This window comes from Garra rufa, chromosome 1 (genome assembly GCF_049309525.1).
Source record: "Garra rufa chromosome 1, GarRuf1.0, whole genome shotgun sequence".
Lineage (NCBI taxonomy): Eukaryota > Metazoa > Chordata > Actinopteri > Cypriniformes > Cyprinidae > Garra > Garra rufa.
The window spans coordinates 94085497-94109132 of record NC_133361.1 but is presented as its reverse complement, the minus strand read 5'-3'; the positions used below and the strand labels follow the sequence as shown (position 1 = coordinate 94109132).

The window sequence follows — 23636 nt, the reverse complement described above, 5'->3', positions numbered from 1 at the left end:
CTGTCATCTATTCAACCAATAAACATAGGTTTTGGTCTTTTGAACCACCGATTAGTATGTTTCTTTGCAGATCTGAACAGACGCAAAGTGAAAGCAAAGTGCGTCTTGCGTGCATGAAAACAAACGCAAAATAACACATTTGCATGACAGCATTCTTTGAAAATGTACAGAAATACTCACGACAGAGCCCTTTGACATAAAACAAACCAAAAACAAGGATGAAACAACAGTAGATATCGGATAAAGCACTGGAATGTGGGTTTTCGGTCACTAGGCGATGTCCCGGTAAAATAGATTCCGACGCAGACTACAGCCAGCAGATCCATCTATTTGGTTGTTATATTATGTAACTAATTATTATATAGTTTTTAAAGATTATTTGTACTATTTTTTCGGTTGCACTCTTTATATTTCTCTCTCATTTTGTGTGTAGTTTGTGAATAATTTGGATTGTTTATTTATTTTTTTGTTGCACAAGACAGTTTGTGCATTTTTTCTTGTGCTACTTTCTACACTATTTGTGTTTATTGTTCATCTTTTGGATTAAGAATATATTTATGAAATAGTAAATTATTTTTTACTGTGTTTTGCTATTATTTAACACTGTTTCTGCAATGACTTTACTCCTGAAACGTTTTTGGACAGATCTATATTGTCAATAAACGAAATGGGCCTGTTTTTCACTGAAAAGCACCTAAATAATATTGTAATAATTGGCTATAACTTGCTTGGGGAATGTTATATATAGACAAAATTTTATTTGGAAGTGTAAAACACCTAAATACAAATTTTTAAATAAAAAATCTAAACTTCAGGAGTTTTTGTTTGAGTACACAGTAAAAAACACCCAATTGTTGGTAGCGTTTTTTCCTAAAATTCTGGAAATTCACTAATTTTTAGAGAAAACAAAAGGAAATTTGTAATTTTAAATTAGCTAGACATAAAGTTCAAGTTCTTATGTTTATAATGATATATGACAATTGATGCTGACTGCTAGAATAGGTCTGAAAAAACAAAGAAATATACAGGTGCCTCAGGTGCCCCAAAAATGTTCTAGGTCTTTAAGGGTTAAAAGAATACAGTTCATTTGTCCATACCCTAAAAACAGTCCAAGAATCCCAGTGTGTTGATAAGTCCAATGTGAGTGTCCACCAGTGTATATACAATCCACAGAAAGTGTAATCCAAAGTTTGCAGGTGGTGAATGGAAAGTTGAGCTCTAAAATTAGCAAACTCCTCAATCCAACAGTTTGGTGACTGTCCTTTGTTTGTCATGCTGCTCTCTTATACAGTTGTACTTCCGGCTTCCTGTCATGTGTATGGTCACATGACAGGCCAACCATCCATTTATTAAAGACACATACACTTAAAATGTTAAGAGTAATAAAATGGCCTAAAAAATATGTAAAACACTTAAAACTCTATAATACATTTAAATGATTGTAATAAATAGAGCGGTAAAACACGTCTTTCTAAAAGCCAGCATATTATATAAATAGTGAAGAAAAGGCAAAAGCTTACAGCACCTTGTATTCCCAGGCGGTCTCCCATCCAAGTACTAACCAGGCCCGACGCTGCTTAGCTTCCGAGATCAGACGAGATCGGGCGCTCTCTGCGCGGTATGGCTATAAGCGAGGGCTGCTTCAAAAAGTGGGCTATTTAAAGATCAGCCTCCGTAAAAGCCAGCATATTATATAAATAGTGAAGAAAAGGCAAAAGCTTACAGCACCTGGTATTCCCAGGCGGTCTCCCATAAAAGTGTAACAATCGGCCTTATCAGCCGAGTTACAAGACTAAAATGGGGTCAGATTTAACTGTGAGAGATGACTAGTGGTTAAAAGAATGAGACATAAAAGAAAATTGGTTTAAATAGATTTGGTGTATTTACAAGGTTCACATAAAAGACTATAAAACAACACGATAAAACTAGGGTCAACTCTGTTAAAAGAATACAGTTCATTTGTCCATACCCTAAAAACAGGTAAACTCTGTTAAAAGAATACAGTTCATTTGTCCATACCCTAAAAACAGTCCAAGAATCCCAGTGTGTTGATAAGTCCAATGTGAGTGTCCACCAGTGTATATACAATCCACAGAAAGTGTAATCCAAATTTTGCAGGTGGTGAATGGAAAGTTGAGCTCTAAAATTAGCAACTCCTCAATCCAACAGTTTGGTGACTGTCATTTGTTTGTCATGCTGCTCTCTTATACAGTTGTACTTCCGGCTTCCTGTCATGTGTCTAGTCACATGACAGGCCAACCATCCATTTATTAAAGACACATACACTTAAAATGTTAAGAGTAATAAAATGGCCTAAAAAACATGTAAAACACTTAAAACTCTATAATACATTTAAATGATTGTAATAAATAGAGCGGTAAAACACGTCTTTCTAAAAGCCAGCATATTATATAAATAGTGAAGAAAAGGCAAAAGCTTACAGCACCTGGTATTCCCAGGCGGTCTCCCATCCAAGTACTAACCAGGCCCGACGCTGCTTAGCTTCCGAGATCAGACGAGATCGGGCACTCTCAGCGCGGTATGGTCATAAGCGAGGGCTGCTCCAAAAAGTGGGCTATTTAAAGATCAGCCTCCGTAAAAGCCAGCATATTATATAAATAGTGAAGAAAAGGCAAAAGCTTACAGCACCTGGTAGTCCCAGGCGGTCTCCCATCCAAGTACTAACCAGGCCCGACGCTGCTTAGCTTCCGAGATCAGACGAGATCGGGCGCTCTCAGCGCGGTATGGCCATAAGCGAGGGCTGCTCCAAAAAGTGGGCTATTTAAAGATCAGCCTCCGTAAAAGCCAGCATATTATAAAAATAGTGAAGAAAAGGCAAAAGCTTACAGCACCTGGTATTCCCAGGCAGTCTCCCATCCAAGTACTAACCAGGCCCTACGCTGCTTAGCTTCCGAGATCAGACGAGATTTTTTTTATTTTTTTTTTTTTTTTTATTTTAACAAATTCTTATATACAGTACATAATTTGCAGTCATCAGTCATCTAATAACACAAACTTTAAAACAAAAACAAAAAAACTAAGAAAAAAAAAAAAAGAAAAAGAAAAAAAGAAATTGAATTAAAACACAATTTTGGGATTTTCCTATAACAACAAGTTCTGATATACATGACATTTTTGCAAACATGGTAAATGCAAATTTGGTAAAAAGATCCAAACTTTAAAGCATACAAAATTCCACATACAAGGGATCTTCTTATAACAGCAAACTCTAACATATACATCATAGTTTGGAATCAACCTTCTTTTGGTAATAAAACTTTAAACCCTGTCCAAGTCCTTGTGACATAAGGATTATTTTTAACAATACTTCTATCAAATATTTCTATATTATTGCACATATTACAATAATCATATATTACTTGTAATTCCTCTGTTAATATCTGCTCATATAATGCAATTACAGAAATTTCTTTTCCCTTTTGTCTCATTATATTTCTTCTTTTCCATATTGCATATCTGGCTATAGATAACATAAAATTAATCGCATATTTATTTTTAGATTTGCCTCTAATTCCAAATAAAAGTAAATTATCCCATTCTTTTTTATCTATTTGTTCATTGTATATAAAATTAGTCACCATCTTTTTTAAAATTTCAATAATACCATTCAACTTTCTGCAATTCAAAAAAATATGTAGTACACCTTCTGCTTTTTCCATACATATCTTACATCTGTCATCTTGTTCCAGCCCTATTTTATGTAAAATCATTCCTGTCATCAAACAATTGTGTCTTAATAAAAAATCAAAATTTTCTATAGTCGGGCTTTTAAAATTCATCCTTACATTTTTCCATATTTCTGAAGCATCAAAATCATCAAAGATCTTTTCCCAAAATTCTATTGCTTTTGGTTTTATGAAAGCATTATTGCGTATTAAAGTGTAGAACAATCTAACAGCACATTCATTAAAAACAATCTTATCTTCACCTACTTTTAAAAATATTTTTGTTTTCTTTTTCTCACTTTCTTCATTATTTTCATCAATAGTTTTAATCCATTTTTCTGGTAAAGCTAACTTTAATTTTGCATATTGCTCCTCAATTTGTCCTATATTTTCTATTTCCTCTCTTTCTTCCAACGAGTCGATTATTGCTTGTGTTGGTAAAAATCCAGGTATAACTTCATATAATATATCCTTAATTTGTCTAAAGCCTACTGTATACCAATTTTCATAAAAGATTTTACTATTATAGTTCTGCTTTAAAAACAGAGGTTGTTTTATTAACTGTTCTCTCCCTTTAATTTCTATGTGCACATTTTTATAAAAAGCTTTCCACGTTTTCAACACTTCTTTATAAAAATCTGGTGTATTTTCTATCATATTGTCTCTAAATGCCATCCATATAAAATCATCTTTTATTAGCCCACACTTATTAACAAAATAACTCATTACTCTTTTCCAAGGAATATCATCCTCATTTGTAAATTTCTTCACTGTTTTAATTCTCATACTTTTCATTCTTAGCCATGGATCTATTAATCCTAATCCTCCATCTTCTATTTTACCTATCATAGTATTGTACGCTATTTTAGCTGGTTTACCATCCCATAAAAACTTTAATATCATTGCTTTTATTCTTTTATATATTCCCATAGGAAGACTAACTACACTTAAAACGTACCACATTTTAGATAAAAGTAGGGAATTAACTACAAGCACCTTCCCCTTAAGATACAACGCTCTCTGTTTCCAAAAGTTTAGCCTTTTTTCCATTTTATTTACAACTACATCCCAATTAATTTCCTTATTTATACTTTCATTACATCCAAGTGTAATTCCTAAAATTTTTATGTTTTCTTTTTGTTCTTTAAAGTGCCAGTTTTTTGATGGAATTTCTACTTTACCAATTCTCAAGAATTCTGTTTTATCTTTATTAACTTTAGCTCCTGACCCTCTACAATATTTATCAATTATTTCCATTGCTTTGTTTACACTGTTTATATCTTTCAAAATCAAAGTAGTATCATCAGCATACTGAAAATTTTTTTGTTCAACTTCATTACACTCTATTGTTACTCCTTTTATTTTTCTCTCTCTATTTATAGCTAAACCAAGTGGTTCAGCAACCAAAGTATACAATAGCGCTGATATAGGACATCCTTGTCTTATAGATCTGGATATTCTAACAAATTCTGTTAAAAACCCATTTATTTTAACACAACTATAAATATCAGTGTAAAGGCATTTAATCCATTTTATAAAATTATTTCCAAAACCAAATTTTTTAAGCAAATCAAAAATATATTTATGTTCTACACGATCAAAAGCCTTTTCCAAATCAATACTAACAAGGAAACCTTCATCATTCTTCTCTCTTTTGTACCATATTAAATCTCTTATGTTCATTAAGTTCATTAAGTAAGCTTGATTGGTTTTTACTATTTGTGGAATAACTTTTTTAAGTCTGTTAGACATAATTTTTGCTAATATTTTATAATCTGTATTTAGCATACTCAATGGTCTATAATTCCTCAGATCATCTCTATTCCCTTTCTTTTTATAAATTATTTTAATCATCCCTTTTTTCATACTTTCACTTAATTGTCCATTTTGAAAGATATTAAAAAATAAATCTTTCAGAATTGGTATTAGAACATTCTTAAAAATTTTATAAAATTCTGATGATAGACCATCAAGCCCAGGGCTTTTCCCATTACTTAGCTGCATTATAGCTTCATCTATTTCTTCTTCTGTTATCTCATTATCACACATTTTTTTATCTTCCTCTTTTACTTTAGCTTTAATTTGACTTAACAAGAACTTTTCATCTATTTCATTAACCCCTTCTGCCCTAAATAAAACTCCATAAAAATCCTGTACCGCCTTTAAAATCCCTTCCTTATCTTTTATATTTTTATCTTCCACTAAAACATTCTTTATCAGATCAGCCTTTTGTCTGTTTTTTTCTAGTTCAAAGAAAAACTTTGTACTTCTTTCTCCTTCTACAGTATTCCTTATTTTACTTCTTATTTTTGCACCCATACATTTGTCGTCCTCCATTTTTTTAAATTTCTCTTCTAACTCTACTATTTTCTTGATTTCCATATTTCCTTCCTCTACTTTTTCCATTTCCTTTTCCCAATCTTTATTTAACTGCATTTCTTTAAAGCTTTTAGCTTTCCGTATTTTCTTTGAACATGCTATAGAAAATCTTTTAATATCAGATTTTAAATTATCCCACCACACACATAATGCTTCGGTATAAAACAGATCTTTTATACTATTTATAATTAGGTTTTCTATCTCCATTTTATAAAAATTATTTTTGAAAAGTTCTGTGTTAATAACCCATACACCAGACCCTCTTTCTACTTCACTAAAATCTATGTTTACATATAAAAAGTCATGATCACTTCCACTATAAATTTTGTAAAAAACTTTAAAAATAGCTTTCTCAAAATTTTTATCACATAAAACAAAATCTATTCTACTTTGTTTTAAGCTATTATTTACCCATTGTCTTCTTGAATATTCTCTTTTACCTTTATTTCTATCTCTCCATACATCAACCAATTCACATTTATCCATTATTGTTTTTAGTTCCATTCTTCCTATATCAGCCCTATATACCATATGATCATCAATATCTATCCTTTCTAAAACTGTATTGAAATCACCTATAACAATAACATTTTTCCATAAATTCATTAAAACACTCAGGTTTTAAAAAAATAAGGCTCTTTCTCCATTTTCATTTGGAGCATGTATATTACAGATTGTTATTTCTTCTCCCTTCTCTATAATTTTCACAGTTAAAATTCTTCCTTTGTTATCTTTAAATAAAAGATCAGCTGATTCTACTGCTCCTCTTCTAATAAGTATTGCCAAACCTTTTCTCATATTTATATCATTGCTGCACCATATTTCTCCATCCCAACACTTTTTTAAATCATTCTGTATTGTTTCACTCCATCTAGTCTCTTGCATACATATAATATCAGCTTTCTTTGTTAAAGATATTATATTTTCAAACTTGCATTTAGATGACAACCCTCTAACATTGATTGAGACTAAACATAAATCACTCATAAAAAGAAAAACAAAAACAAGATCAACCACAAACTTAAAACAGGTCATCATCTAAATTATATTTATATTCAAATTACTTATTTACATTTGTTTTCCCTAATAACTCTTTTCTTTCTTCTCTTCTTAACTTTTGTTTCTTTAATACTTTTGTAATGTCAAGTTGTCCCACATTTGTCTTTTTACGCGTTTTATTCATAATGTCCAGTATTCTATTGTCTAATTTAAAAGTCATTGGATTACTATCTTCCTCTCTCACCTCTTCTTTGTCCCATCCAGCCATAGCTCCACTTGTTGTTGCACATTCCTTAAGTTCCACTTGTCTATCATTCGTATCTGTGTGTTGTCTATCAGTCTCCTTTACATGCTCCCCGCTTTCTCCAGCATCCCTGTCCTCTTCTTTGTCCCATCCAGCCATAGCTCCACTTGTTGTTGCACATTCCTTAAGTTCCATTTGTCCATCATTCATATCTGTGTGTTGTCTATCAGCCTCCTTCACATACTCCCTGCTTTCTCCAGCATCCCTGTCCTTTTCAATTTCACACATTTCCCCTGCTTGAGCCACTACATCCTCAGTACCTTCGTTTGTCTCCTGTGTTTGATCCTTTCGTCTCTCGTTTCTTGTCTCCTCTGTGTATTCCTGTATGTCTGTTTCCATTTCTATATTGTCCTCCTCCTCTGATTCACACGCATCTCATCCATGTCTTTCCACAGCCTTGGCACCGCGGAGCTTGACAGTCCCGCGCAAAATGCCCCTGTTCAAGACATTCCCTGCATTTGTATTGTGGACAGTCCTTTTTTTCATGACCTGCACTTGCACACAATCTGCAGGTTTTTAGTTGATCATCATGGATCACTCTAAAATATCTCGGTCCCTCTTCAGTAATGATTCTCAGATTGTTCGGTAGAGTTTCAACGTTCTGGGGGAATTTCACTCTTAGAAATCTAGTCCCATCCGCTACTGTCGTTCCCTGGTAATATCTCCTTCTAACAGGGAGGATCGGATTTACTCCCCAGTCCACCAATTTTTGCAGTATTTCTTCATCTTTTATATAATTTGGTAAGTTCAGAAAAGATACAATTTTCTCTGTTTTACATAATTTTTTGATTTCACAAAACTGTTCATCTACAAATATTCCTTCCTTTAACTTGTCATAATCCGTTTCTTTTTCCATAGTTAATTCAAATTCAAAGTTACTTTTTTTCCTCAGTCCATGTAGCTTTCCAATTCCAGTTTTTTCTTCCACAGCCTTTATTATATTCATCACTGTTATCTTCTCCGGATTCTTTACAGTCATTGTTAATGTAGCTTCTTTTTTATATTCTCTTTGGTATTTAGATCTTTCTTTCATCTTTTGAATTACATCTTTTGTTTGAGTTGATTCCCTCCTTTCTATCATTTGGTCTCCACATGATTTACCTTGGCCTTGTTGTGTCTCCTTTGTCTCTCCCTGCTGTGTATTCATTCCATTCTTTTTCTTCTTAGAAACAATTGTTGCCCATGTTTCACCCTTCTCTTCTTCGTTGTTTGATTTATAGATCCTTTCAGTAGTTTCTTTGTCCACAGCGTCTTCGTTTGTAGAATGATCCATTGTATCGTCCATGTTAGCAATCCAGTTCAAAACCAAAAAGCTGTCCAAAAAAAGGAAACCCCAGACAGTAAAAACTGTCTGGGGTTAAAGTAAAAAAAAAAAAAAAAATACTAACTAAAAAAATAAACTTCAAAATAAATCAAAAACAAAATATATACAAAAATATAAATACAACTAAGGGAGAGCCTTTCTCTCCCAACTGCTGCTTAATCACTTCCTGTTAGCAAGTGCGCCCTCAGGTGGCGGTATCAGTGCGGTATGGCCTCCGCGGGAGGGAGGGGGTCCACAGAGCCAGTGAGACGGCGCGACGAGGCACAGCCGGAGGAGTAGAGTCCAGAGGCGAAGGTGGGGCGACGACTGACCAGGGCGGAGCCGGAGGGACGATGGTGCCCGGTGGAGCCGGTGGATCGACGGGCGACGGCGGAGACGAGGGAGCAGAGAGCCGGGGTGGAGCCGCAGGGTCGAAGGGCCGAGGCGGAGTCCAGGACTCTGAGGCTGGAGGCGATGGTGAGGGATCCTCCAGCCATGACACCGATGGAGACTGGCAGACCCGCGGCGAACCCACCGCACAGATGGTGGACTGAGGGTGAGCAAGGGGACAGACAGTCGACAACGGGGATTCAGGAAGGCTGGGCGGAACCAGCGGAGATTCAGGACTAGGCAGAAGAGGGAGGGTGGGTGGGAAGTCCAGGCAGATAGGTATTTCCATGACACAGTCAATTACATCCCCAATATCTTGTTCCAGCTCACCCTCAGTGATGGTGCAGTGGGCGGGGCTCTCTACCGCCCCTTCTTGCTCGACGCAGCACTCCACCATCGCAGATGTAGTGGCCGGCTCTCGCACCTGGTCGGATGATATGACCCCATCGGCGCTCCACACTGCTGTCGCTCCGGGCTGGGGCTTTCCATCTACGATGGGCTCATAATCCGCGGGTCAGGGTGGCTGGCTGGGCTCTGGGTCTGGAGTGACACTGGCGAGATTCTCCTTGGAACAGGCGGGAAACGAGGATCGGTTTCTCGCCAGTGTCCACTCCACAAACGAGGCAAAATCGGCTCGAGGGCCGTCCTCGGACGACGGCGCTCTGCATGACACGTTTAGACTCGCATCATAGAACGCGCAGAGCGCGTCGTCCGAGTAGCTGGTGGTGTTAGCTACTAGCTGGAACATTGATGTGTAGCCCTCGAGCGGTAATTCCCCCTGCTTCAGCCGGAGGAGGATGAATTCTGGACGGAAGAAGGAATCCATGGATGAGACACAACGGAAACAAAAAGACTGGTAAAAAATACGCAAAACAAAACGGGGAGAATCGCAACAAATAAACTGTTTAGGTCGGTCTTTCTGTCACGATGTAGGCAGGAACACACGAACAACGACGTAGTAAAAGACGAATATTTAATAAATCCAACGGAACACAAGCAGACACAGGAACAGCAGGGTAAGACATCCATATAACATCAAAGACCGACAAGAGTACAGGGGAAAACACACACCTTAAATACACAGACTGATTACACATCCAGGTGGAGACAATGAAGGAGGAACCAAACACACACTGAACTGCGGGGGAGAATGGGAGAAACCAACATGAAAGTCCGGGGATGTGACACTACCCACGCCATTTTGTTTACTCAGACACTTGGGATCCAAGGTGCTTTTTCCAAGCTGGAAAGCTGAAAAATTGGACTTTTGACAGTCGGCGTATCGTGAGTGTGATTGTGGCAATTAACAACGCAACAAGAGTTCACCAATGTAAATTATTTTTGCAGAATAAAATAGACTAAAACTTCACGATTTTAAAATCTTTGCCAATCACCATTCCACAGCTGATTTACAGTGGCAGTTTCTTTTTTTACCTTTGTAATGGCATTTTTTTTTAATTAAATGTCATTATCTTTCAAATAAAAAATATATATTATTAAACATATCTTCAGTGATTATTTAGGTGACAAGCAATCAGAGGTCAGATATTAAGTCTCTCCAGGGACATCAGGGTGACGCAGGATGACAGTTTTCTTCTAGGGCTCTCTGCATCCAAAGACACACATTCACACACACACGTACACAGAGAACACTTACCTGTACTTTAAGATTGCCTGGCTCTGCCCTGGATCTTATCAAATATGGTTTGAACCCACAATAAGAGCAGCTTCATAGAGGGTAAAATGGCTAATGGAGAGTAAAACTTCATTTTCAACTTATTTTCTAACATGCATAAATGTTCTTATCCGTCCTTGGTCATGAAGATGGGAGGTCCTGATGACCTCTTGTGACATGTGATCCTGAGAAAAGATAGAACTCAGCAATGAAAAGAACACTGTTGAACATTCCACTCTGACTGCAAAGCAGAAATACCTTAGGGTGAAGGCATTGTGCCTACAACTACTAATATACTAATTGATTTATTTAATATTATTAACTTGATTAATAACTCTGATTAATACCTATTCAAGAGAGAATATTTGAGTAACAGTAGGCTATACATCTGAGTGTATAATTACTAAGATATCATAAACTTAAAATTAATTAAATCAACTAAAATCAAAAATTCCCTATTCTTCAACAAAATCATTTTAATTAGAAATGTATATCATCCACACATATAATAAACTACATTTACAATAAATATAAAAAAATCCATATTCAGAGATTTCACTTTTTTGTAATATATGCAAAAAATAAATTCAATTCAATTCAATTAGCAATTTCAATTTGAATGGTATTGGAAACACAACAGGATCATATTTTCAAAAGATATCATGTTGGAGAGGTCTCCAAAAAAATTCTTCAAATAGATGACTCATACACTTGTGAAGATTTGTGACTTTCAGTATTGAGAAGTGTTTGTGCAAATACTCACAAGAGTTGAGCTGAAAGAAAAGGGAGGACAACAAGTTGCCCTCTTGCTTACCGCAGACATCAAAAGCTGAAGAAATGCATGTTGAGAAATGGAAATAATGCAGGTCCAAAGTGCAATAGGTTATGAAATGTTCCAACTGCCAGTATTTTTAGTCCACAATATTTATGTGCATTGACAATATTAAAGATTACCTGATGCCTTTCAGGTAGCCAAAATGTCCAGCACTTGATAATTAAAAGTGCCAGAACTTGGAAAGAAATATTATGGTATGGTTACAATTAATAAAAAAACATTTAAATCTTTTGTTTGTTTGTTTGTTTGTTTGTTTGTTGTTGTTGTTATATAATAATCCCTCTTTTTTTACATGGAGTGTATATCAATGTATTTTTTTGTGTGCAATACAGGTATTTGGATATTAGTGACATTGCATTCCATGCAGTCAAGGGTGATGCAGAGGGCTCACTCTGGCAATCAAATTAATGTCCTCCATGGGGAAGAATTGATTGTGCGGTGAGAGCTTTCAGTCGGTCCACCTTTGATCCAGAGTCCAGGCTAGACATGGTTTTCGTGGACGAGAGCGGAGTGGGCGAAGGGGCTGTTGATGAAGGTGAGGCAAAGAGTTTTGTTGCCTCCTCAATGGCCAGCTTCAGCAGCACCATATTTTCGAGGGGCCTTCTGAGTCACTAGCTTTGGCTCTAGATAGTGTTTTTCCTCTACAGCTCTAGACAATGGGATGTATAGGCTTGCAGGACAAATGCTTGCAGTTTGCTTAATTCAAAGAGGCGTTTCTCCGCACTTTTTCCCCTATCGTCTTTTCAAACAAATCTGTGGCCTTCCATCCCTTCCACCTTCCATAGAATAGGTAAAAATCTTTTAATCTCTGTACCTCACTCCCAGCTATTTCTGTTCAGTAATGGCTGGAGGATCACAAAAAAAGACCTGCCCAAACTGCGGGGAAAAATATATTGCAGACTTAAAAATTGTTTGTTTTGCAAACATCCACAACCCTAACATGTTAGACTTCAAAAAAAGCTGGAAAAATGTAAAAGTCAGCAGAAGCAGTGCTTGGCATCCATAGAAAAAATAAAAATAAAGTCCCACATTCTTGATGATGCTGCCTTTCTGGTATTTAGTTTTACGATCAACTCATTCACCAAATGTGTTTTATTATTTTTACATAAGCAAATAAATGTCTTGGTATAACAACTGGTATAATATATTGCCTCATAGATCCACACTATTAATAAGAATATAATTCATGTTTACTGGTTTTTCCAAACTATTATGTGTAGGGAGTTGAAACTCATAAAACTCCTCAAATTGATCTATCCAAAAATTATGTAAAAAAAAAAAAAAAAGTTTGATTGTTTGTAGATTTTTTCTAGTTTTGATGTAACTTCAGATCAAGCTTGAGGGAAAAATTCAGCTGTAAACTACCGTTTTGTGTATATATCCAATTGATCTCTCTACCTCTCTGTTCCAGCTTGAGAAGTTGTATGCCCTTGGCATGAAGCCCCTGCTGCTGATTGCACATCCTCCTAAGATGGTGACAGGGACGCACACATACCAAACTAAAATGATGCTGCCAATACATGCCCAACTTAGCACATCCGCTAAGACATGCTTCGAGAATGTGAATGCCATCTATAAATTGATGGTTGAAGCTGTGATTGCATATATTTAACCTTATTTATTGAATTAATTATCTATCAATTGAACAATTGTTGGTGTTGTCCTGTACATTTCCAATAAGCAAAGACTAGAAATTCCGATCTGGCTGTAGCCTAGCTGCAAACTAGAGTCATTTTAAAGAGCTGGTATTGTGGAAAACAAGGACAAAAATTGCTTCGGGATGATGGCAGGGGTCGTATGTGCTTTAAAATACCTCACTTCTATCTCCTTGGTAGTTTTAAGTTATTCAAACTTTTGAAATCTGCAGCTAAAGTGGGAGCACTTTTTTGAGGCTGAACTTTTTAATGAGTCACACTCACTGTCAAATCAAATATGCTAGAAGCTCTAGCACAAGACCACCAGCAGACTTATGTAGTCGCAGTTTGCATTTCAGCCAGATGACGAGCAAAGCAAGACACTGGATGTGTGCTAAAGCTAAATTGTAAATAATCCAATCAATAAAAATGTCAGTACTTGAATTAATGAAAAGTGATGCAACTGTATGTCGATAATCTTTTGCAGGGTTTTTCAGGCATAGAGGCTGCATTGTTTTGAATGGGCCTAAACACTCAGCTGGGAAGCTAGCGCAAATGGGAAACAGGACTTCCTGTGGTTTCTCACAAAATAAAAGCAGCGATCTGACTCTATAGTGACGTAGCAACCAGGTTACATTGGTGTCTCCATCTCTGTCCTCTGTGATCTGTCTCTGTCATGCAGGTATGTGTGTCTGAGCTACACACACACTTATAGCAGACCTATAGTGGGTACGGAAAGTATTCAGACCCCCTTAAATGTTTCACTCTTTGTTACATTGCAGCCATTTGCTGAAATCATTGAAGTTCATTTTTTTCCTCATTGATGTACACACAGCACCCCATATTGACAGAAAAACACAGAATTGTTGGCATTTTTGCAGATTTATTAAAAAAAGAAAAACTGAAATATCACATGGTCCTAAGTTTTCAGACCCTTTTCTCAGTATTTAGTAGAAGCACCCTTTTGATCTAATCCAGCCATGAGTCTTTTTGGGAGACCATTTTTAGGTCTCTCTTGTGATGTTCAATTGGGTTTAAGTCAGGCTGGGTCATTCAAGAACAGTCAGTTCTTTTAGCTGTGTGCTTAGGGTCATTGTCTTGTTGGAAGGTAAAACTTCGGCCCAGTCTTAGGTCCTGAGTACTCTGAAGAAGGTTTTCGTCCAAGATATCCCTGTACTTGGCCACATTCATCTTTCCCTCTATTGCAACTAGTCGTCCTGTCCCTGCAGCAGAAAAACACCCCCACAGCATGATGCTGCCATCACCATGCTTCACTGTTGGGACTACATTGGACAGGTGATGAGCAGTGCCTGGTTTTCTCCACACATACCATTTAGAATTAAGGCCAAAAAGTTCTATATTGGTCTCATCAGACAGAGAATCTTATTTCTCACAAACTTGGAGTCCTTCAGGTGTTTTTTTTAGCAAACTATATGTGGGTTTTCATGTGTCTTGCACTGAGGAGAGGCTTCCGTCGGGCCAGACGGCCATAAATCACCGACTGGTGGAGGCTGCAGTGATGGTTGACAAGAGAAAAAAAAATAGTTGTGGGATCTGAAGGATTTTTCTGAAGAACAGCGGGCAGTTTAACTGTTGGACAAACAAGGGACTCATGAACAACTATAACTAAACAAACAAAAAAAATCAAAGAACAAAACAGCTATGATCATTCAGGTAACACATAAATGTCTTTTATGTGAGATATCTTAATCTTATTCAGGTCAATAAATAAACTAAATAAAAAAACATGCATTTTGTATGCTCCCTATTATTTTGCTAAAATAATTAACACTGTTTATAACTACTTTAGTGTACCTTGTGTCACGGGAACGTAGGGGAGGTCTGGGTCCAAATGCAGGTAAGAGGGTTTTTAATGATAATAACAAACTAAACAAACAAAAGGCCAACACGGCACAACACAACTTGAATATAATATAAAAATAAACAGAACTGAAATACGGTATTAAAAATATACAAAATTTGCTGAAATTAAGATGGTGTCTCCTCATCTAACTCAGAAAAAAAATATATGTATAATAATAATTATATATATATATATTAGTGGTGGGCCGTTATCGGCGTTAACGTGCTGCGTTAACGTGAATCTCTTATCGCGCGATAAAAAAAATATCGCCGTTAATCTATTCTCAATTTTGGGTTGGGAGCTGGGTCTAAACTACGCAAGCTATGATGACTTTCACCTTGATAGTTTAACGCAGATGTATACCGAAGACTATAGAATATGGTTGCGCGTTTAAGTCTCCTCCGCCAAAACACAGATGGGATCGCGTCGTCCTCCATTCATAAAAACCGAATCTACTATAGCGCGAAATGCCACGTAAATTCGTCGTTTTTTGGATTCATAAATCGAATGTTGGTCAGTCACTTAATTCAAATCACGATATGGACAAGTGTCTGTGAAAACTGAAATGCAAAAAGACCGTTTTAATATGAATCCGATATGTTCCGTTTGCCTAGCTGTATGTATGCATTGCGGAGACGAGCTTTTACTACACGCATACTGAAACACACGTGACGCTCCCGGTAATTTTTGGCATTTTCATCTCACATGTACAGATAAACTCAATCTCCCAAACTGCTGTGAGTGTCACTTTTACCGTTTCACTTGAGAAAACTAGCATCATATCATACTGTATGACACAGAAGCTTCACGACAACCTGTCAAAATAAAAGTACGGTGTAACATGTAATGGGCTGGGTAGGTGTTGACGTTAAAAAAAAACACAATCTAATAGGGAGAAAAAATAATTTCAGTGTTAGTTAGTTAGTAAACACAAGTACATCTAATTGAACATAATTTATTTTCATCAACAAATTATCATAGAACAGCTTTATGAGCTTTATGATCCATTCTCAAAGACTTTAAGTCATTATTTGGGTAGCACACATATTCTGAATGCCTTCAGCAGAATTCAAATTAGCCATTTTAATCTAGATTAATCTAGATTAAACTCAGGGGTAGATCCAAAACACTTAGCCACACAGGGGACATAGCTTCAGGATGCGGAGACTCAGGGCTGAAGTTGAAGGATGTAGAGACTCAGGGACCAAATGAATACTTCAAGTATGTATTTTTACTTATTGTCATGATCTTGTCATCTGATTCTTTTTATTTTTGTTGATTTTTTTTGTCACACCCTAGAAAGTATGTAGAATAAAAACCACAATTTTGATCCCATAGTTTTCCTCCACGAAGAAAGCCTTCCTCTGAAGGGACTTTCTTTCTAAGCAAAGCATTTGATAATGCCTAATGTTAGCCATGTAGGTTCCATAGAGACCTGAATCACAAGGTGTAGTCAGATACGGCTGTAGATGTGTGTACACCCTGCACAACACTGTGTTGTCCGCTTGTTCTGACACCACCTCGCAACATTGTTCGAGGCTTAACATGAAGGCATTGTTTGGGCACTTGAATGACATCAAGTTTTCCTTGATTTCTATACCGGACTTGGATTTTTCCTCAAGACGATTGGCAACTTGTGACAGAACATTCTTCCCGGATCGGACCATTTTTTTCACTTGATGAAGATAGCTCTCAAACTTGAAAGCACTGCAGCTGTCAAGGCTCCCAAAGTTTTGGGCATCTTCTGTAAGGTGCAGCAAGGAATGGACATTGTAAACCAAGAAAGTGCCTCCATACAGCTCCCGACCTTTCTCTACAAAATATTTCAGCAGCTGGTTTGCATAAGGTCCTTGTGACTTTGTGAGATCTGGGTTCACCAAAATGCAAAGAGCCGTGCTGAAGCTCAAGAAGTGTTCATAGAGCTGGTCTTGGAGAATTCCCTTTAGGACAATCTTCCCTGTGTACAACGCAAACTGCCTGAATTCTGTTGCTTTCCAGCGGTCTATTTACTGCAAGCCCCTTGGCTTCCTGGCAAAGCAATCTGGAATGGTCTTCTTTAATGTCAGCAGCCTCTCACTTACAAGGGTCACATCTGTTGATGACATCCGGAAATCTGTTCTCCCTTTTGTCCACAAGAGCAGCAATTTTTTTCATCACCCCAAGACAGCTCTGGTGCATATAATCGATGGGGAATGATTTGATCATGACGATCGGGAGGACAGAAAAGGGTGAGATCTCGTCTCCCTGATGGCGTTCAGGTTGCCAGCTCTGAACGACTGATCTGTTCTCATGGTCAGGTTATTTGTTTCAGGATATGTAATCCGACCATCCCAAGATCCCCTCTGGTCACACTTATCGCATCCATGGTATCCTGAAAACTGCTTAATACACTTTACCATAGCTTTAGCTGGTGCATCGCAGGTAACACAACATATTTGGATGTTTAAGAGTCTGCCTCCCCAAGTCAGACCATCCTGCATTAGTTCTGCCAATTGCTGAACCGTGTCAGAGACAAAGTTTGGTGTTTTGGGTTTCGAAGCAGCAGTGGATATGCAGAGGGGGAAAACACATTCGGGTGACAAGTTTATTGAACATAGAACTGGCCAGAGGGATACGTTTGAGCTCTTGAACATTGGCAGCCCATCAATGTTCAGGGAGAGATCAAGTGACTGCAGATGGTCTGTCACAACTGCAGGATACCTGTTCAGATGCTTTGAGAGCTGATTGGCCACATTAAACTGTACACTCTCGACACCATTTTTGGTAGCAAGTTCATAATGTTTTGTGTGTCCAAAGAGCATCCTTGCAGTATGGGGAAGGTCTTCATGCCCATGTCTTTTAAGGATGTTTAATAGAGCATCCACAGCATTATGTTTAACTTGAAACATACATGCCCATTCAGAAAGTTCTTCCCTGAGCGTGGGTGTAATATCTTGTTCGCTCTCAGAAGTTGACAGGGCTAGATCTGGTTGTGATTAACCCTCTGGGGTTCTTCGCCGACCAGTCACACTCAGGGCCCTCACGGTCAAAAGTGACCGGAGCCCTGAAATCATTATTTCTTTTTTTTTCAGTAAAATCAATCAAATGTATTTTTGTTCAATAATATTTTTTTCTTTTTTTCTGTCATGTTTTGACAGAATTTTATGATAATAATTAATATTTATGTAATAATTATGATCTATTTTTTCCCATTGAATATAATAGAAAATTTTTAAATATATATAATTTTTATTATTTTTTAATTAATGCTGTATTTCAGTTTAAAGTAGATACCTGGCCTATAGAAAATAATTTTTTGAAGTCAGATTTGTGCCATCTGGTGGCGTAGTGAGCATAATTATCAGGCAATATCACATTTTAACCACTAGATGGATGTAATGCTCTCTATAGAAGGATTTGTGAATTCTAGTTGTTTTTGCACATATTTGCCCTTGCCTTTTCAGGTTGTGGATTTTAATATATAATATGAGATTATCAAAGACTATTTTTTTTATTATTTGCCAAGTTTTTTGTTTGTTTGATTGGTTTAACTGGTCATTTGAAGCGCCAGTTTTACTTTATAATACAGTCAAACCAGAACATTGCATTAGAAAGAGAAACAATATGGAGAGCATTTTGTTACCCATTGTTTTAATTCTAACTTAATAAAAATGCAATTCTTTCAGTCATACCAATTTTTTTTTTACCTTTTTATAATTAACCTTTTGAATTAAATTAATTTTTGTAAAATTCAATAAACAATAACTCTTATTTAGCACAGCAATTATGAACAGCAACAGCATTGGCAACAAAATAACAGCAAAAGTATAATTATCAAACAGTAAATGGAAAATAGAGAAATAAAAGTATTTTAAATATCATCCTAACCCTATTTACATATTATGTGCATTCTTTTTTTTACATATTCAATGAACAGTAACTCGTATTCAAAAGTATAACAATTGTCAAACAGTAAATAAAAAATAGAGGAAAAAAGGTGTTTTAAATATCATCCTAACTATATTTACATATTATTTACATACTAATTGTAATTACAGATCAGGTTGTGACAGATCACAACAGAGTGTCTCCATATAGCACATTGAGCAAATGATGCTTGTTTTGAAATATTTTTCCCTGTGTGTGTGTGTGTGTGTGTGTGTGTGTGTGTGTGTGTGTGTGTGTGTGTGTGTGTGTGTGTGTGTGTGTGTGTGTGTGTGTGTGTGTGTGTGTGTGTGTGTGTGACATGGTGTGTGACTTTTGCATTTTGGATCCAATGTCTCCCTTTTATTTGATTCATTGATTTTGTTTGTGTGTCTGTGTGTCTATTTTGGAACTCTGATGGCTTACAGTCTCATGCTTTCGTTGCTGTGCGCTTTATTTCTTACATTGATTGCTTCTATTTCATACATTTCCCAAAATTAGCTTTTGAAATGACACACGTTCATTTGTGTGTGCGTGTGTTTTTGTGTGTATAAGTGTGTATGTGTGTGTGTGTGTGTGTGTGTGTGTGTGTGTGTGTGTGTGTGTGAGTGTATTGTAGTTTTTTGCACTCTTGTGTTTAAGAGAGTCACCCCTTCACAGTTGTGTGCTTTTTTCTGGATTGTGGCTGATTTGTAGATTGTATGCACAAAAAAACTCTGTATTTTCATATTTTTGCCAATTTCCCATTCATTTCCTATGGCCGGTCATTTTGACCCGAAGACCCTGAGTGTGACTATTTTTTTTACGACCACTTAGACTTTTCCAATCCTGTCCCCAATTTTTTTGTGTGTTCATATACCAAGTACCATAAAAGTCACCAAGTTTCGTACCATTCCGATGAAGCTACGATTTAAAAAAAAAAAATTATTTAAAAAATTCCGGTCAGAAGTGACCGAAGAACCCCAGAGGGTTAAGGATGTCACTTTCAGCAATACTGGCCATCTCAACTGAACTGATAGTTTCTTTGTTGGCTGCCTTCTTTTGTGCCCTTGACACTCTAGCCCAGATTTTGTTGTACTGCCTCCTGCTTGTATGTCATTTTTTTTTTATTTAAAGTAAGTTTTTTTGTTTTAATGTTTCATTTAAATATAAATTCACATTTAATTAAGTTTTACCAGAGTAATGTATAAAGGTTAAAGATCATTTTAAAAAGTATAGTAAATTTCAAGCTCAATCAATGGCATGCAGTCACCAACTGCCATAGGAAGAAGTTCATGAACCTCATCTTTGTTCAAACACAAGAGGTGAATTATTATTGGGATTTGGCTCGTATAAACTACTATCACTGGTGCACCTATTGTTTTTGTGGTCCACTTTTAAAAGGACTTTTCAGTGTGTTTGCCATAAAAAGCAACACTATAACTTGTTTTGATTAAACTCCAGTGCAATAGGTAGCAGTATACATAGTACAGTAAACAGGAGAACAGGAAGTTGGGCGATATTCTTCTTTGAATATGCGAACAGCATGGCTTGCAGGCGCATCGTTGGAAGGCGGTGGGAGAGAAACCCTTATGTAAGGTAACATAATTTAGACGTTGACGTGTTTATAATGACTGCAGTACATGTTTGCTTCTCTGTTATTCAAGAATCAGTCCTTTTGACAAATTGCCCAAAAAGCTACGGAATGCAATGATCGCTCAAGTCGTGCGGCCGCGCTGTAACTGGTCTCGTGCACTTGACGCGTAGCTTTTAGCTATGAATGAACTGTTAATAACTTTTATTAATACATACATTTACTTACCACAAATGTAACTGTGTGCCCAGTTTTCGTTGACAGCGGTGTAATGGACCTGCGACGTGTTAAATGCTAAAACTGACTAAAATAATAGAAATAACTTAGCCTACGATGTTAACTACAAGACCCGAACACTTAATAAATAGAAAAACCTAGTATAAAATGACTAATTTTATATACAAACACTTATGAACTGCAAATATCTCTCTATATATAACGTTACACTCACACAACCTTTACTGTACACTAAAATACGAACCCTAACCTATAGTAAATCTAATTTATCAAACTGTACACTACAGCTACAATAAATACTATATTTAGTAACTACACCTTAACCTATAACGAAAACTTAACAAAATAACTAACTTTATGTAACAAATACCCTCAAAAATACACGAAATTAGTAATAAATAAAGGCAAGTCAATAGGAACCGGTCTATTTCCACCACGTCTTCAACCAACAGATGTTAATAACATTGTGACAGTTATAAGTGCCACTCATGAGACGCATTCAAATGTTTTTTTCCCGCTCTCAGTCAGGACCTATAATTATGCATATGATAACAACAAGATATGCCTTAATCTTTCTTTTACAACACAACTTGTTTTCTTTCTACATATTAGATGGGCATATTTATGATTATTTAGGTACATAACCATGAAATGTCATAAATTAAATTAAAATATTGCTATTGTTTGGCTTATTTTTAGCTGTGATGTATGACATCAGAATGTGACATTTATGTTTTCTATATGGGTTCCCTAAAGGCTTGTTGCTACTCCAGTTTCTCAGACTGACTGAAACATCCTGTTTATAAAAAGACGGATGCTGAAATCCATCATAACAAGATTGTGGACCACTGACATGTGAGTCAAAATATAATTAGCCAGTTTCACAAGAATCAGAAATAATGTGATGCTGAGTGGTTCTGCTATGATTCTCTAGCTATTGAATTGCTTTTTACCTTTTTGTTTTGTCTTTTCTCAAACTTGCTGTTATGTATTATTCTACCAAAAAATATGTATGTGTTTGTATCTTATATGGCCACTCAGACAATTCTTGAATTTACAGATTGGTGGTTTTATTTTGCCAGAGAGAGAGAAATCTCTTCAATATAAAGCCCTTCTTGCCAATGAATCCCCCACAGTGTTTCATCCTCTAAATACACTCATCCTCCAACTAATAAATAAAACTCAAACTCAAGTCCGACTCCAACCACAACCCTAACATCCATAAAGAAATTGACAAAAATCTGAAGTATAATTATGATGAAAAATTAAAAAATGAAGGATCTCCAAACCAAACTCTAGTGTTATTCGGCCCTAAACAGAACCACCAAATTGGCAGATTACTTATCAAATAAACACATCAAAGAAAGACAAATTCTAACAAAATATCGACTCAGTGACCATGAATTAGAAATAGAAAAAGGAAGACACAAAAAAACATGGATCCCTAGAGTCAAATAGAGGACGAGAAACACTTTCTTCTTGTCTGCCCCAAATACTCCACTACAAGGCAAATCTTCTTTCCACAATTTGAAGCATTGAATTGTTCATTTTTGTCTCTAAATGACTCAGAGAAATTACATTATATACTCGGAGAGGATGATGTGGCAGTCAAACTAGCTGCAAAATATGTGTATTCTATAAGACACCATACGAAATGGTTAATTAATTATTTTTTATTTCACATATTGTTCACTATATATTTGCCATTATTATAATCAATATTAGAAATACTGTCTGCTGTTTTTATGTTTATTTATTGTATTTAATTTAATATATTTATTGTATTTTCTCTGATTTATTGTCTGTTTTATTACCTTGATATTATTATACTCTGTATATAAAATGCTTTGGCAATACTGTAACAAATGTCATGCCAATAAAGCTACTTGAACTGAACTGAACTGAACTGAACTGAGAGAGAGAGAGAGAGAGAGAGAGAGAGAGAGAGAGAGAGAGAGAGAGAGAGAGAGAGAGAGAGAGAGAGAGAGAGATTTTTTTGATTTTTTAATAAATAAACTTTATTCAATCATGGTAACAAAAATACTTCAACTCCACACAAGATCAAAAAATAATTCCTCCACCACCGTACAAAAAATAGAGTTATAACACCACTGTAGTTTAAAAGTTTCTAAATCTTTCATTGCTTTATAATACTTAAACTCCACAACAATTCTTGACTTAACAAATGCTTTAAACAGAGATATAATCTCTTGACCATGCCTGTTTTCCGTTCTATTTTTCCTAGTTTTATAAATTGCAAGCTTTGCTTGTCCAAACAGGAAGTTAAGCAACTGCCATTTAATCTTTTGCTTTCGATTGTACCCCGCCCCCAAAATAAAAACATTGGGTGTAAACTTTTCCCCACATTTATCACATAACAAATACAACAAACTAAAAAGCATTTGTAGCCTTACACACTCTAAGAAACAATGAAAAATAGTTTCTCTGGAACCACAAAATACACATTTATCGTCAATGTTCGAATTAATGACTGAAACAAAGGCATTAACAGCCACGGCCCCATGTAAAATTCTCCACTGCAAGTCACAAGATCGCTTTATCAATGGTGGTTTGTACAGCACTTTCCACACTGGCTTTGTTTCCCCATTTAACCCAAGTTTATCCCTCCATACTGTATCAACCCTCCCATTTAATGTTCCTTTATTAAAAAGCTTCACAAAACACTTATACATCACTTTCCCATCTGTTTCACCCAAGTCAAAATTTTTCAAACCAGTGAGATCTAACAAGGCACCTGACATTTCCTTTAAATCTGGCGTAACCCCAAGTCTTGGAAATGGATCTTCTATGTTCAGAGACACCCTTCCGTCACTAAAATCCTTTATTAATAACA

At 36.2% G+C, this 23636-nt stretch overlaps 3 non-coding genes across 3 annotated transcripts; all 3 read right to left on the bottom strand.

Moving 5' to 3' along the window:
• Nucleotides 1-1513: 1513 nt before the first annotated feature.
• LOC141319075 (5S ribosomal RNA) lies at nt 1514-1632 on the bottom strand. Its single transcript, XR_012353352.1, has one exon. It is a non-coding gene; the product is annotated as a 5S ribosomal RNA (ribosomal RNA).
• Nucleotides 1633-2434: 802 nt separating this feature from the next.
• LOC141317923 (5S ribosomal RNA) lies at nt 2435-2553 on the bottom strand. The gene has a single exon (XR_012352272.1). It is a non-coding gene; the product is annotated as a 5S ribosomal RNA (ribosomal RNA).
• An 84-nt stretch (nt 2554-2637) lies between these two features.
• Nucleotides 2638-2756, bottom strand: LOC141317988 (5S ribosomal RNA). The gene has a single exon (XR_012352332.1). It is a non-coding gene; the product is annotated as a 5S ribosomal RNA (ribosomal RNA).
• Nucleotides 2757-23636: the final 20880 nt, after the last annotated feature.